This window comes from Astatotilapia calliptera, chromosome 15 (genome assembly GCF_900246225.1).
Source record: "Astatotilapia calliptera chromosome 15, fAstCal1.2, whole genome shotgun sequence".
NCBI lineage: Eukaryota > Metazoa > Chordata > Actinopteri > Cichliformes > Cichlidae > Astatotilapia > Astatotilapia calliptera.
Genome location: NC_039316.1, coordinates 10,602,127 through 10,618,144, shown reverse-complemented (window position 1 = coordinate 10,618,144; position 16,018 = coordinate 10,602,127). Strand labels below are relative to the sequence as shown.

General features: G+C 41.9%; 1 pseudogene; it reads right to left on the bottom strand.

The window, feature by feature from the left end:
• Positions 1-642: 642 nt before the first annotated feature.
• On the bottom strand, positions 643-11,073 carry LOC113006825 (serine/threonine-protein kinase pim-1-like; annotated as a pseudogene).
• Between the last annotated feature and the right edge of the window lie 4,945 nt (positions 11,074-16,018).

Sequence of the window (16,018 nt, the reverse complement as noted above, 5' to 3'; positions counted from 1 at the left end):
TATTCGTACCCTTTTTCATCATCTAGTTTCCTGTGCCAGATCTTCTACTGATCCACTGAGGCAGACATGTAAAAAACATGAACTAAAGCATATTTCTGTATATAAACAGGACTTTAAATCTTTATCAACAGCTACTTTAGAGGAAATTCTTCAATAAACTGCAACCAAAGGCTCAACTCAGAGGACAAAACCCAACCTGTTATAAATAGTGTGACACCAAACTTTCTCTTGTGTAAAGTTACAAATAGGAGTAATTATCCACAGAAGCTTTTATACATAATGAAGTTATAATTCGTCCTGTAGAAATTGTACATTTAAGCTATATAGTTCCCTCTGTGATAACTCTGCTATGAATGCCTCTTATTAACTTTTATGCTTTTACAACCCACTATGAGCAAACACTCAGCAACAGTGGGAAGGAAAAACTCCCTTCTTGAAGGAAAAAACCTCTGGTAGAACCTGGAAATCTGTCTAAACTAGTTGGAGGTTAGAGCAACAGATGCAAGTCTTCAGATCATTTGCAGTGTGACTGTCTTTGTGCACACTTTAACCTGATTCAGTTTTCTTATTTGTCAAAATGCACCATGGGTAAAAAAAACAAAACAAAACAAAATAGTAATGAAGGAGAATCCTCAGCAAAGATGAATTAAACAAGTTTTATTTTGATCCAATTTTACTTTAAGTAAAACACATCTTTATTTGATGACTTTAATGTCATCAAATAAAGACAGTTTTGATGGAGCTCCTGACCCAGCCCAAGCTCTCTATGAAGACGAGGAAAAACTCCCCAGGGGGCCAGATCGATGGGAAGAAACCTCGGGAAAGCCCATTCAAAGAGAGATCCCCTTTCCTGGGATGGCTGGGGGGGTTACAGGAAGTCCGGAAAAGCTAATTTTTTATTTATTTATTTTTTAAGATTGACCCATTCCTGTCCAACAGAAAAAAGAAAGGAGGTTACCACAATGTATCACACTTATATGATAAGGTGTGAATTGTGTGTTTGTGTGTGCTATCTTAGCCAGGGGTGAAGCTGGAGCTCCTCCAGTGTTGGGCGCTTCTCCGGGGCTATAGTTAAACACGCCTCCAAGAAATTCTGGCATTCTTGAAAGAAAGAAAAGATCAAAAAGATGAAGATGATAGTTCTAGTGATCCAAGACATCAGTGAATCTGGAAGTGTGAAGTTTTCTTACCTGTGGACAGACGCTTTTTGATGCTCAGTTTCTTTGCGAGGAACCTCTCGGTACTAAAGTGCCGTGCATGAAGCACTTCATACAACACCACTCCCATTTGCCACACCGTGGTGGGTCCACACCTGTAGCAGCTCCTCCTGTACCACTCGGGAGGGGTGTGAAGAGGAGTGCCTAACAAACAGACACAATTACAATTTCTTCTAAAACAAAAGACACAAATTGCTACATCTGTGAAAAGCAGGAGCAGAATATGTTACCATAGAAGACGCGATACAGAGATCGCTGTTTAACAAAGCAGCTCAGTCCAAAGTCAATGATGCGAACTCGAGGCACATCGGAGCCGGTCTCAATCAGAATGTTTTCTCCCTTGATGTCCCGATGAAAGATGTGTTTCTCCTCAAGTTCCTTTACAGCATCAACTAGTTGCTTCAGAATGACCTGGAAAAGATGAAAAACACAATAATGAGTTAATGCTTTTCTGCCTTGATTGAATGCTGTACAGTCTAAGGCTCTCCCAGTCAACCTACCTTGGCCTTGTCCTCTGGTAAGGTTCTTCCATATTCTGCTTTGTATTTTTGCAGGTCCACAGCAGGGACAGGTCTCTCCAGCACCAGGATCAGCTCTTTGCCAAGGTCGAACCACTCCAGCAAGGACACAGGTGCTGATATTCCCACTGACCCTTCTGCTTCACCTGCAAGTTTAACCATAATGGCCACTTCCACCGAGAGCATCTTCCCGCTTTCATCCTGAAATATTACAACAAAGTGGATGATGAGGAACGCCGCATTCAATCCAGTAATGTAAAACTAATTCAAGTGTTGGACGCTTACCGCCACTTTGCAGTAGACTTTATGTAGAAGCCTACATGCAGTTTAATTTGAAATGTATGCTTTTATTTTGATAGTGCAGAAAACAGGAAGTTGGGCGAGAGGAGAGTGGAGCCATATGGTTTTTTGACCTCGCAATCTCTCTTCATCCATTTTGAATTGACCTTTATAAGTTTTTGTAATTTGGAATTCTGTTGCTATGTACCTGTTTGGACTTTTGAAGTAAATATTGAGAAGCTATCAAGGACTGCGGTTTCGTTTTTTGTTTTTTGTGGATAAGGAAAGAGGGACCAAGCGGAGCGTCAAGCTAAGGCTCCATTAGAAGGAAACCTACATTAGTCAAAAAACCTGCTCTTCACGGATTAATGGAGTTTGGAAACGCCTGACTATAAAGTAAGAAGGAAATACCGAACCGAGGAAAAACTGAAGATGGACAACCGTAAGTCTTAAATTGCCTTGCCTTTTTTTTTTTATTTGCTGAGGTGCATGTGTATTGATTGAGTTTGGAATTTTGCTACCCATGGACAAACAAAACAGTGGAAAAAGGATTGTAAAAATGACTGAGAAGGCTATGGAAGACTGCAAGACTAGAAATGTCAACACACGTAGACATAAGCTCTCTCAATTAACCGGCATGAAAAAAGAAATTGAGCAATTAATGGAAGATGATGCAAACGTTGACCTCGTTAAAAATAAATTACGAGTTGACTTTAGCTCTTTGCAGCAAGACTTTGCTAGCCTAAATTCTGAACTGCAACAACTTATGAGTGAAGAGGAATTTTTGGAAGATCAAAATAGTTGGTTTGATCCAAAGAACAAGTCCCTGAATGATTTCTTTTGGAAATGTGAAGGGTGGATGAATGAAGTCATGAAACTCTCTGAACAGAACAGAGAGGACGACACAAGAAAGCAGGCAGACAATAGGTCCATGTCATCAAAGTCGGCAAGCAAACGCTCCAGTAGATCTGGATCACAGCGCGGAAGCATTTCCTCTACATCTTCTTCTACATCTTCCTCTATTAGATTAAAGGTAGAAATGGAGCGTGCTGCATTAAAGGCAAAGGCTGCAGCTCTGGAGAAGAGTTTGGCAATAGAAAAGGAAGAAGCGGATTGGTACGCAGAAATGAAAGGAAAAGAGGCTGCAATAAAGGCTAAAAAGGAAATGCATGCTATGCAGACTGCCCTTGCTGAGTCAGATGCAAAACTGGAAGTTTTGCAAAAATATGAAGATACACAGCCAGACATGAGCATTTTTGCAGATGATGATCAGAATGGCAAAACTGAAATTAAAACCACATTCCACCCAACATCGCAGTACGTCTCATCAGCACCCTACGATGGCGACGATGTGCAGACACCAATGCATGAAAGGACAGTGCCTGCGCCAAGCACTGAAAGGGCCGGTGAACCTGTGCTCGATAGTTTGTGTCAAGCCATTTCTCAGCAAGTTAATGTCACTGAGTACCTGGTAAAGAATCACAAAGCTTCTCTATTACCTGACATCTCCATTCCAACTTTCAACGGAGATCCACTTGAATACAACTCTTTTATCGGTTCCATTGAACATGGAATTGAAAACCGCACTGATAATAATCGTGATCGTCTACAGTATTTGCTTCAGTACACGAGTGGACAACCACATGAGTTGGTTAAAAGTTGCATCCACATGGAACCTTCAGTGGGTTATACAAAGGCGAAACAAATGCTCAAAGAGTTTTTTGGAGATGACTTTAAGATAGCTGAAGCCTACATAAAGGAGGCCTTGGATTGGCAGACAATTAAGCCAGAAGACGGCACTGCACTACAGTCCTTTGCATTGTTTCTCACCGGCTGCTACAATGCAATGACAGATGTTAACTACATGGAAGACTTGGATAATACGTCTAACCTAAGGGCATTAGCTAACAAGCTTCCTTACAAACTTAAAGAAGCGTGGCGAAAATATGCTTGTGACCTGCAAGACAAAACTAAGAAAAAGGTCAAGTTTAAGGATTTTGTCAACTTTATCAATAAGCAAGTTAGGTACGTGCTACACCCACTTTATGGAAATATAAGGGAAACTACAACAGGTGTGAAGGACTCATTCAGACAAAGAGCAAAGCCACAATATGCAGAGACATTCAAACCAAAGAAAGTGTTTACAACAGCAATCACTGACCCTCAAATGGAAAACAAGACAGAAAGTGCCAAACAAGTGGCATCAAAAACACGGACCGTCCAAGTGGATTCAAGCAGCAAACCTTGTGTTTATTGCAAGGGAGAGCAACACAACCTCCAAATCTGCAGAAAGCTCAAGGACAAGCCTCACAAGGACAAGATTGAGTTTTTAAGGAGCATAGGACTGTGTTTTGCCTGTTTGAAACATGGCCACATGAGTAGCAGCTGCAAAGACAAGCTCCATTGTCAAGAATGCTCTCGACTGCATCCTACCCTGCTGCACATCACCAATAGGGACTCACAAGAAGAAACAGCAAGGGGGGCTGCTCAACAGTTCGTATCAAGTGCTCTTGTACAAACAACAGCAACTTTCAGCATGACTGGGGCCGGTAAGGAAGATTGTATTCTTCCAATCGTTCCAGTACGTGTCAAGGCCCAGAAAGGAACCAAGACAGTAACAACATATGCATTCTTGGATCAAGGCAGCTCAGCCACCTTTGTGACAGAGTCACTGATAAAACAACTGAACCTGAATGGACGAATTACGAAAATTTCACTCCGCACGATGGGAAATGAATCTGTTGTGAACACCTGCATTGTGACTGGACTGGAAGTCAGTAGTCTGGATGGTAGCCAGTTTATTAAACTTTCAGAGGTGTATGCACAAGACCACATTCCTGTAAGTAAAAACAATATCCCAAGCCAAGAAGATGTTGACAGGTGGTCACACCTGACGGAAGTGAAACTTCCCACTATCCAAGCGGATGTTGGATTACTCATAGGAGTGAATGTTCCCAAAGCCATGGAACCGCTTAAGGTGGTAAACAGCGTGGACAATGGACCCTACGCAGTGAGAACAATATTAGGTTGGACAGTAAATGGACCACTTAGGAGTGGAGGCGACATGAGTGGGAGAAACAGATCGGCACAAGTGACTGTGAATAGGATATCAGTAGCCAGGTTGGAAGAGCTCTGGCAGCTACAGTTTAAGCAGGACTTTCCTGATGCAGGACAAGACGAAAATCTTGAAATGTCCAAGGAAGATCGTCAGTTTCTGAACATGGTGTCTCAGTCTGCAAAACTGGAGGATGGCCATTATAGTATTTGTCTTCCAGTGAGAAGCAAGGCGCTGTGCTTGCCAAGCAACAGAGAAGTCGCAGTGCAACGTGCGCTGAACTTACAGAAAAGATTCACCAGAGATGTCAAGTTTTACGAGGAATATGTTGCATATATGGATGATATCCTAAAAAAGGGTTACGCGATCAAACTGAATGATGCTGAATGTAAATCACTGGAGGGACGAACATGGTATTTGCCTCATCATGGAGTGAGACATCCGGTCAAGCAAAGGTTACGTGTTGTCTTCGACTGCGGGGCAAGCTTTCAAGGAACATCGCTGAACCAGCATCTCTTGCAGGGACCGGATTTGACAAGCTCACTGGTGGGAGTCCTCCTGAGGTTTCGACAGGAGATTGTGGCAGTAATGGCTGATGTGGAGGCCATGTTCCACCAGGTCAGAGTCAGCAAGGAAGATACAGATCTCCTCAGGTTTCTTTGGTGGTCTGATGGGAATTACAAGGAGAAGCTTGCAGAACACAAAATGTTGGTCCACATCTTTGGTGCCACCTCTTCGCCAAGTGTTGCATCTTTTGCACTTCAGAAATGCGCTACTGATTTCGAAAGGGAATTTGGTCAAGAAGCTGCAAGGACAGTCAAGAAAAATTTTTACGTGGACGACTGTCTTAAGTCAATTGCAGAGGAAGATGCAGCAATCACCCTGTGTTCTGACTTGAGGAACATGTTGGCAAAAGGCGGATTTCGACTAACAAAATGGTCAAGCAACAGCAGAAAGTTGCTCAACTCAATTCCCGATGAAGAAAGAGCACAAGGATTTAAAGTTCTGAATCCGGACGAGAGTAATTTGCCGATGGAAAGAGCATTGGGAATTCAGTGGTGTGCTGAATCAGATCAGTTCAAGTTCAAGATCAACCTTAAAAACAGACCGAACACTAGAAGAGGACTGCTTTCCCTTCTCAGCTCCATCTTTGATCCACTGGGATTTGTTGCTCCGGTGATTCTGTGTGCGAAAAAAATCTTGCACGATTTATGTCGGAGGAAATACGGCTGGGATGAATACCTACCGGAGGACGTCATTAAGAGCTGGAATAAGTGGGTTGCAGATTTGCAAAGGCTTGACGACTTTGGAGTTGACAGGAGCATCAAGTCAAAGCAGTTTGGTGCACCAGTCTTTGCGCAGTTGCATCATTTCGCTGACGCAAGCGAAGACGCTTATGGCACAGCAAGCTACCTGTTGCTGCGCAATGCAAGTGGCGAGACTCAGTCCACCTTGGTAATGGCAAAGGCAAGGGTTGCACCTTTGAAGTGTCCAACCATCCCACGAATGGAACTGATTGCCGCAACAGTTGCAGTGAAGATGGATAAACTTCTAAAGAAGGAACTAGAAGTAGAACTGCATGAATCTGTTTTTTGGACAGATAGCACGGCTGTGCTAAAGTACTTGAATAGTGAAGGCACAAGATTCAAGACCTTTGTTTCTAATAGGATCTCAGTAATCTTGAGCCATTCTCACATTCGGCAGTGGAGATATGTCAATACCACTTTGAATCCAGCAGATCATGTCTCTAGAGGACAGACTGTTGCAGCATTCTTAAAATGTGGCGATTGGCTTTCGGGACCAGGTTTCCTATTCTGCTCAGAAGATCAGTGGCCGAAGAATCCAGATCCCAGAATGCTGGATTTTGATGACTTAGAGGTCAAAAGAGAAGCTCAGACACATGTCATTCAGATGCAAGGGCTCAAAGACGCAGTAGACCAGCTGATGAATCACTACTCATCTTGGACAAAGCTAAAGCGTGCTGTAGCCTGGTTCATGAAACTGAAGAGTTTGCTTAAGGAATTAATAGCAAAGAGAAAGGAAGCAAGCACAATGAGTGAGGAAATCAGGATGAGCCAATTCAAGAAAGCTTTCAAGGGAAAAAATCTAACCTGTGATGATTTGTCTAAAGCAGAAATGGAAATTGTGAAGTACTGTCAGAAGCAAAGTTTTGAACAGGACTTGGCAATGCTGAAAGAACATCAAAGGGTGAAGAAAAAAGGCTCTCTCTACAAGTTGACTCCAGTACTGCAAGATGGAGTCATAAGAGTTGGAGGAAGGTTGAGTCGAGCAGCGATGCCAGATGATGCTAAGCAGCAAGTCATCTTGCCAAAGGAGTCACATATCACACAGCTTGTGCTAAGACATACCCATGATGTTACAGCTCACGCCGGACGGAATCACATGTTGGCTCATCTGCGTCAAAAATTTTGGATCCCTGGAGCAAATGGAGCCATTAGAAGGTTCTTGTCAAAATGTGTCACCTGTAAAAGGCTACACGGAAGTACTGGCAAACAAATAATGGCAGATTTACCAAAATGCAGGATCCTGCCTGATGACCCTCCGTTCACCAAAGTAGGTGTTGACTACTTTGGTCCATTCCTGGTAAAAAGGGGAAGAAGTCAAGTAAAAAGATATGGTGTCATTTTCACATGTCTTACCACACGTGCTGTACATCTGGAGGTTGCATCTTCACTTGACACTGATGCGTGTCTCAACGCCATCAGAAGATTCCTTGCCAGAAGAGGACAAGTTAAAGAGATGTACTCGGATAATGGAACCAACTTCCGATCAGCTAACAGTGAGTTAAAGAAAGCAATTAAAGAATGGAACTCCAGTATGATCATAAAATCATTGCAGCAAAGGGGGATCCAATGGCATTTTAATCCACCAGCAGGATCTCACCATGGAGGAAGCTGGGAGAGACTCATCCGCTCAGTGAGAAAAATTTTGAACGTCACAGTAAAAGAACAACTGTTGGATGAAGAAGGTCTCCACACCTTGCTGTGTGAAGCTGAGGCTATTATAAACAGCAGGCCTATTACAAAGGAATCTTCAGATCCCAATGACCTGGAGGCTTTAACACCCAACCATCTCCTGTTGCTGAAGGTTAAGCCAGAATTACCCCCAGGAATCTTCAACAAGGATGCCCAGTATGTAAATCGCAGGTGGAGACAAATCCAATATCTTGCAGACATTTTTTGGAAACGCTGGTGCAAGGAATACCTCATGCAGCTCCAAGAGCGTCAACGATGGACTACACCTAAGAGAAATTTCCATGTTGGTGATGTTGTGCTGATCGTAGATGACACAGCACCCAGAAATTCATGGCCACTAGGAAGAATCGTAGAGACCTTTCCAGACCAGAAAGGTCTGGTGCGTCAGGTGAAAGTAAAGACCAAGACCAATGAGCTTTGTCGACCAGTTACAAAGCTGTGCCTTTTGCAAGAAGCTGAAGATAATTGATGCACTCTTCGAAAATCAAGAACTAGTTTCCTCTGAGGGGAGGAAAGTGAAAGACGATTCTTTTAAGATAGTTGAAGTTCAGTTACGTGATGTAGCCATAGATCTTTTCATTTAAGTTAAAGATTTTGTAGTAATTGTTTCAAAGACATTGATAACAATTAGGGGCCGGTAATGTAGAAGCCTACATGCAGTTTAATTTGAAATGTGTGCTTTTATTTTGATAGTGCAGAAAACAGGAAGTTGGGCGAGAGGAGAGTGGAGCCATATGGTTTTTTGACCTCGCAATCTCTCTTCATCCATTTTGAATTGACCTTTATAAGTTTTTGTAATTTGGAATTCTGTTGCTATGTACCTGTTTGGACTTTTGAAGTAAATATTGAGAAGCTATCAAGGACTGCGGTTTCGTTTTTTGTTTTTTGTGGATAAGGAAAGAGGGACCAAGCGGAGCGTCAAGCTAAGGCTCCATTAGAAGGAAACCTACACTTTATTTTTGGGAATGTGTTTGATGGCAACCTAGAAGACACAGAGCATTGGTGAGCATTTCCTCAGTATGACATAATGAAAGGTGGAAACACAGCAGACGTCTCAGTTTACGATATTATCCATTATCTGCGTTACTGCCTGTCTTACTACCATCATCTGAACACTTACTGGAAAACGATCTTCTATCCGGTAGCCAGAAAACACTGCTCCGCAGCCTCCTTCTCCGAGCTGGTGCTCCTCCACATATCTGGCTTGGAATTCACCTGAACAGACAAAACAGCAAATCTTGTTTTATTACAGCTGTGACACAAATTACTCTCCTCTGTAGCCTAAATGTTCCTTTTGCCCTTCCCCTGAATATAAAACCCAAGCTGCTTGCTACTTACGTTTTTGGTCTGCCACTGATTTTTTGTCCTGGTCCACATTCCTTTTTTTTTCTTGGGTGACTCTCTGTCGTCTCCCGTGGCCTTTCTTTTGCCATTTTTTGCGCACACCTGTTTGTTGTTCAAGTCTGGAGATGTGGAAAACACCAAAAGCATATCAGCTCACTGGATGATAGACACAAACACTAAACACCAATATCTTAAACCTAGCAACCACACTTAATCTACCCCCTTATTCAACTAATTAGCCTACCTTTACCAGAGTCCAACGAGGAGGATGCTTGCTCCTTGTCACCGCTCATATGGTCAAGAAGTTTAGCCCTCTTTGCTCTCTTTGTTGTGTCCTCTTCATCTTGCACAACCTTGCGCTTCACTCCTTTGACCACATCTGAGCTGGTGGAAGGACCAGCCTGCTCAGCGACCCTCCTCCTTTTCATTGGGGTCTTCTTTTCAGGACTGGCCTTTCTTTTAGCAGTCCTGCTCTTACAATCTATAAACGACAACAACACAGTGGTGAAAAAGAGTCCCCGACATCAAGACTGGAAGCAGTTTGATGGCAAAGAATTTGAAATTGCTTTTGCTTAAATGATCACAAGTTTAATCTTGGGATGAAAAAAATAACTGATCAGTGCGAGTTGATACTAGGTTTACTAAGTCTTAGATCTTGATGGCACTTGTTGGTCTGTTTTTACTGTTGAGTCCAAGAATAAACTTATTACATTATTTTACCAAAAGACCGGTAACCTTTCTTTGATTAGACATCTTGTATTAAAGCTATTTTCAATTAAACATATGATTCAATTGCTCCAAAAATGATTCACACAGTGTCAACATTTCTAGGATTTGGATTTTACCAGGATTTGATTTTATTATTTTACTTACCTTGATCTCCCAAATCTTTCTTATCGGCTGGAGTGGCAATTTTTCTTGTTTCCTTTTTCATTGTAATTTCGGAGACCCTTTAAAATCGAAAATGTAAACCGTAATGAGCTAAGATTGAGTTAATATTCCTTCAAATGTGCACCCTTCAAATGCTTGACTTTTCTAACTGAATTCTGTAAGTGAGCTTTATAAGTAAACTCTGGAAACTACGGCAACACAACATAGAATCTTGCCTTTCAGTGACTTCACTGACTGCCAGTAGTTCAAAGTAGTTTACAGAAAAACACTGGCAGACAAAGCCATAATATTTCTTATAATTCAATCATTTCATATCAATTAAACAGTTTCTTTCATTATCTTTCATCATTTGTATAAAGACCTCATCTATGGATGACAGTATGAAGATTTGTGGTTGACCACACACATTATAATAAACACAGTGTCAGCTACATTGTCATCTGATTTAAAGTATTTATTATGTACATTTAACTGTCATGGTAGTGAGTCTGTGACCCAGTGTTTTGTGTTTGTTCATTTATATTCATTGATTATTCTTATGTATGTTTTTGGTTCTCTTTATTGTTTTCTTCTTGTGTTATATTCTTAGGCTTTAGGTTTCTGTTACTTTGCCTTGCCCCTGTGTCCCACGTGTCATGTCTAGTCACTCTTGTTTCCATGTTCCCCAATTTCTCCCCAGTCAGTCATGTCTCTGTGTCAACTCTGTGTCTTTGTAAAAGTCTCTTGTTTGCTGTTTTACTTTGATAGTCATGTGTGCTGTGTTAGTGTTTTCATGTCTGTGAAGGTTCTCAGTCATCTAGGTCATCGTAGTCTAAGGAGTTTGGAAAGAAAGCGTCTGGACTTGAAGTTGCTTGAAGATGTTTCACCTTCTCGGATGAAAAGAACTTAAACTTTGCTTGAACATCTTCAAGCAACTTAAAGAAGTCCAGACGTTTTCTTTCTAAGCTCCTTAGACTATGTTAGTGTTTTCAGTTTTCCTTCCCCATGGTCTTGTTGTTTGTGATTTCTCGCAGCTGTGCTCTCATCCTGTGTCTTATTCCCTCATTTATCCCTCTGTGTATTTAAGCCCATTGTTTTCCTCTGTTTGCTGTCGGGTTATCTGTGTATCATCCATGACAATTAAATGAAATAGCAAATGCAACTACAATTTCAATGAGATTCATTCCTGGCATTCTACTGCGGTGGCTGAAAGTAGACACCAAACATTATCACTGTAACTGATGTAAATATTGGACTTGGAGGGGATTCGTCTGATAGACTGATGCAAACATTACTGTGAGGAAATTTTTGAATCTCCCAATTTTCTTTCTTTCTGAAAGAAAGAAAGTTGGTTACTGTATCACATTTGTATGGCAAGATGTGAATTCAGTATGCGTGTGTGTTTGTGTCAGAGAGGAGTTTATCTGAGCCAGGGGTAAAGCAGGAGGTCCTCCAGCATTGGGCACTTCTCCAGGACTTTGTTAAAACTTGTTTTCAAGACGTCTGAAATGAAAGAAGGACAAGAGATATCGAGATGATAATTCCAGTGATTCAAGCGATCACATTGATTTTCTGCAAAATTTTCGTTTTGAGAGTCATTCGGCTGGGCAGGGGGTATAACACATCTGCAATGCAGCAACATCTGCTCTCTGGGCCTGTGTGAGAGTGTTATCTCAATGGCGGGAATGAGGATGTTGGAATTTGGCATCTCAGGCACCAACTCATCTCTTTCCTTAACCGGGCTCACCAGAGATTGGTTTCAGCCTCTCTCCATGCTTTAAGGAGGTTGAGTTCTGATAAATCTGACTGGCCCCTCCCCTGTCTGACCCTATCTCTTCATAGTCAACACCAATGTTCTCACCGTGTGACCATGAACGGTCCTTACCACTTGGCAAGTAATTTCGAGCTAGAAGAAGGGAGTAAGACAAGCACTTTATGTCCCTGTGAAAATACAACTACATTTTATCAAATATCACTAAGCAGTCCTTACCTTTAAATACAGCCTGGTTTCTTTCTCTTTCTTTCTATATCTCTGAGTGAAGTTAGCTCTCATTCTTTCTCTTCCTGTGAAATACAGCAAGTAGAGCTTTAGATAGCAACACACTGTAACACAGTTAGTGTTTGTTGAGGTGATAGAAATGCTGCATTTGAAATTACCTGACACAACATTTTACTCCCTTTTATGTTCACTCCTTTTTTTCTGAAGTACCGCAAATTATGGGCACGTGGGGTTGTTCTGGTGTTGTGCTAAAAATAAATAAATCAACACTACAGTACATGGTTTGTTCTTTCATCTCTTTTTATGCGACATCCTCTACTGATTAAAACGCGACTGCCTTTCACTGTTTAGGCTCAAATCTCATTGTTTGAAGGCCTGCAGTGACGTGAAATATTAACTTCCCCCAAATGCGTTAAACCCAAAGTAACGAGTTTGTTTTGAAAATATACGGAGTGGAAGCTACAGATATTTGTAGTTTTGCACGTCTTTCTTCCTCCACCAGAGGCCATAGGCGCTGTCGATCTTGTATGTCCTCCTGCAGCAACATCTCTGCGAAGCTGATGCCTTCTTGCTTGCAGGTTGAAGAATCTTTGGTGCGCCTCCACAATTCTTCTTTAATTCGCCTCTGTGTGAATAGAATAATGATGTTTCTGTTTCTGCCATCAACTTGTTTCCCTAAGCGGTGGACAATATCAACAGCCTCTTCTAAGTTCAAGTCAGGGGCAATCTTCTGAAGCGTTTGCAAAACCTTCACTCTAATGTTTTCGTCTTTGTCTTCCTTCACCCCTTTCAGTTTTAGGCACCACCTCATTCGGTAGCGCTCTTGTTCTCTCACTCTTCTTTTCAAGTCTTCGTTTTCTTTAAGCAGCAGTTCATTCGCATTTGCCAGTTTAACAACTTTCAGTTTGCAATCAGCTATCTCTGCAGCGTTAAACTCTACAGCCTTAGCCAAGCTGGCAACCATAGCTGCACTTTGTCTGTTTTGTTCCTTGATATCCTCCAGTTGTGCTTCAAATTTTTTGTCAAGTCCCATAATGGCTTCAAAAATAGTTTTATTGGAGATATCATCTTCCTTCGCTGAAGATTTTGTTCTTTTCTTTCCTCTGGCGGTTGTTTTCGTCTCCCTGTGAGGTGTCATGCCGAGCAGATGTCAGAATTGAGTTGACTCTTTTGGTGATTACAGTTTGTCCGGGCGGGCTGTGCGTCTTATTTCATCTGCAGACACGTCGTTGGATGAGGAACAGCTCATGTTGGCATCAGTGGCAGTCAGGATGGCGGCATCTTCCAGAGGGAAGGTCAGGTCGCTGGTCTCTCTGAGCAGGACGCTGTCCACCAACAAGCCCGGTTCCACGGCTGGAGATTACCCTCCTCCGGCTGAAGCCCCCGCTTTTCCCCCGAACAGCGAGCCAGCCGCGGCGCCTCACCCAAAAGCATCGGCTGCTCCGTGCTCCTCTTCCCCAGTCAGGGCAGCCAGTTTGTGGGCATGGGCAGAGGACTTTTGAAATACCCCAACATTAAAGAAATGTTCACCATAGCCCAGAAGATCCTGGGTTACGACCTGCTGTCTCTGTGTCTGGAGGGCCCCGAGGATGAGCTGCAGAAAACCCCAAAGTAAGTGCCAGATAAATGTCTGGAAAAGGACAATAACTGCAGGTCCTGCCTTCTTAAATGTGGCCATTTTATCTTTTTTTAAAAAAAAAAAAATACTGCTACAGTAATATTAATTTATATTTAAAATGTGCGCACATTATGTATGAAGGTGTGGATGAATGATGCTTGTTGTAAGAAAGCATTTTGAGTGCCCAGTAGAAGAGCATCTTTCAAATGCAAAGTTTCTCATTTCAACTTTAATTACTGCACATGATTAAGGCGATAAGAGTAAATAAGGCTTCCAACAGTGGTTATTTCTTATTATCATATCTTATTTTTATTGGTTTTATCAGTAGATTGTTGTTTCACTCCCACCAAAAACATCACCGTAAATAATCTTCTGATTCTGAATGACCATTTAAAAAAATAAACAAATTGTTCTGAGTTAATTTCAGTTACGGATGTATCAGTGACGTAAATGATATATTGGTCATAATCGGGAGGCTGTTACATTTTTATTTTTTTTTTACTTGTTTTGACTTGTCTTTCTGGGGCGATGAACTTTGCAGAAGGTAGAAAGATTTCTTTTTGGGGGTTTTTTTGTGCATTTGTTAGCAAGAAGAGGCAGTCGCTTATTAAGCTTAACGCAGGAATGCTTTACAAACATTCAGAGATGGACTTACACACTTGCTTTACTTCTCTCGGGGATAACTTTGTTGGAGATGAAATGCCAGGTTGCTAGCGAAGCTCCAAATGCTATCCAGACCACCGACAGGTCCCGCATGCCACAGCCGCTCTATCACGTGATGCATACTGCTCCGACGTGCTAACGTTCTGAGATGAGTTACGGCATGTTGCAAGTTTTGCGAGGTGATTTCGTGATATTTAATGGATCGGATTACATTTTTTATTTTTCTCCGATATCCGATCCAGTAATTTAGGTCAGTATCGGACCGATACCGATACGTAATATCGGATCGGTCCATCTCTAATTTATATAATGTCAATACTATCAAATTTATTCTGATTTATGTTTATTTATGTTCTTAGGGCTGCGCTCTTCTGGACAGAGATCTCTGATGTTGTTCCTGGGATCTGCTGGAGCCGCTCACCTAGCTTGGGAGTCACCAAACCGAGTGTTCCAATTACCACTGGGACCACTGTTACCTTAACCCTCCACATCTTCTCGAGGTCTTCTCTGAGCCTTTGGTATTTCTCAAGCTTCTCGTGCTCCTTTTTCCTGATGCTGTGCAGGGTGTACCCTGCCTCTCGCCCTATGACAGCTGAGATAGGCTCCAGCGCCCCCCGTGACCCTGAAAAGGATAAGCGGAAGCAAATGGATGGATGGATGGATGGATGAATTTCAAATAAGCTCAATGTTTGTTTATTGTGCTTTAGTTATTTGTTGGCATTAGTTTATTTGTAAAATGATCCCATGCAATACAATTCTACTGTACTGCATTCTTTTTTGTTATTTTTATTCATCAGTCATCAACAACAAAGTTTGTTTTGTTTGTTTGGGGAATGTATTTTTTCGATCTGTTAGTTTTTGCAAATAAAAAAACTTTTAGTTTTTGTATTTCTATTTCGGATAACAGAGAAGCATATTTTTAACATAACTGCTGTGTACTGTAAACAATCGCTTTCAAGCACATTCACAGATCATTACGTTGTGGTTTATGAGCACTAGTGCTAATCATTTAAACAAGTAAATGGCCTGCATTTGTATAGCGCTTTTCTAGTCCCTAAGGACCCCAAAGCGCTTCACACTACATTTAGTCATTCACACACTGGCGATAGCAAGCTACATTGTAGCCACAGCTGCCCTGGGACGCACTGACAGAGGCGGACACTGGCGCCACCGGGCCCTCTGACCACCACCAGTAGGCAAACATGGGGTTAGTATCTTGCCCAAGGATATTTGGCATGCAGCCAGGAGGCAGCCTGGGATCAAACCACCAACCATCTGATTAGTGGCTGACCTGCTCTGCCACCTGAGCTACAGCCACCCAATAGTAAAATACTTAAAACACATTCAAGTATTCTTGACAGAATTGCAGTGTGCAGAAAAGACACTGAGTAAATACTGTATATTTCCTTCCCATGAGTATTATGTCAGTCAGTTTGATCGTCATCATTTTTACAAATGA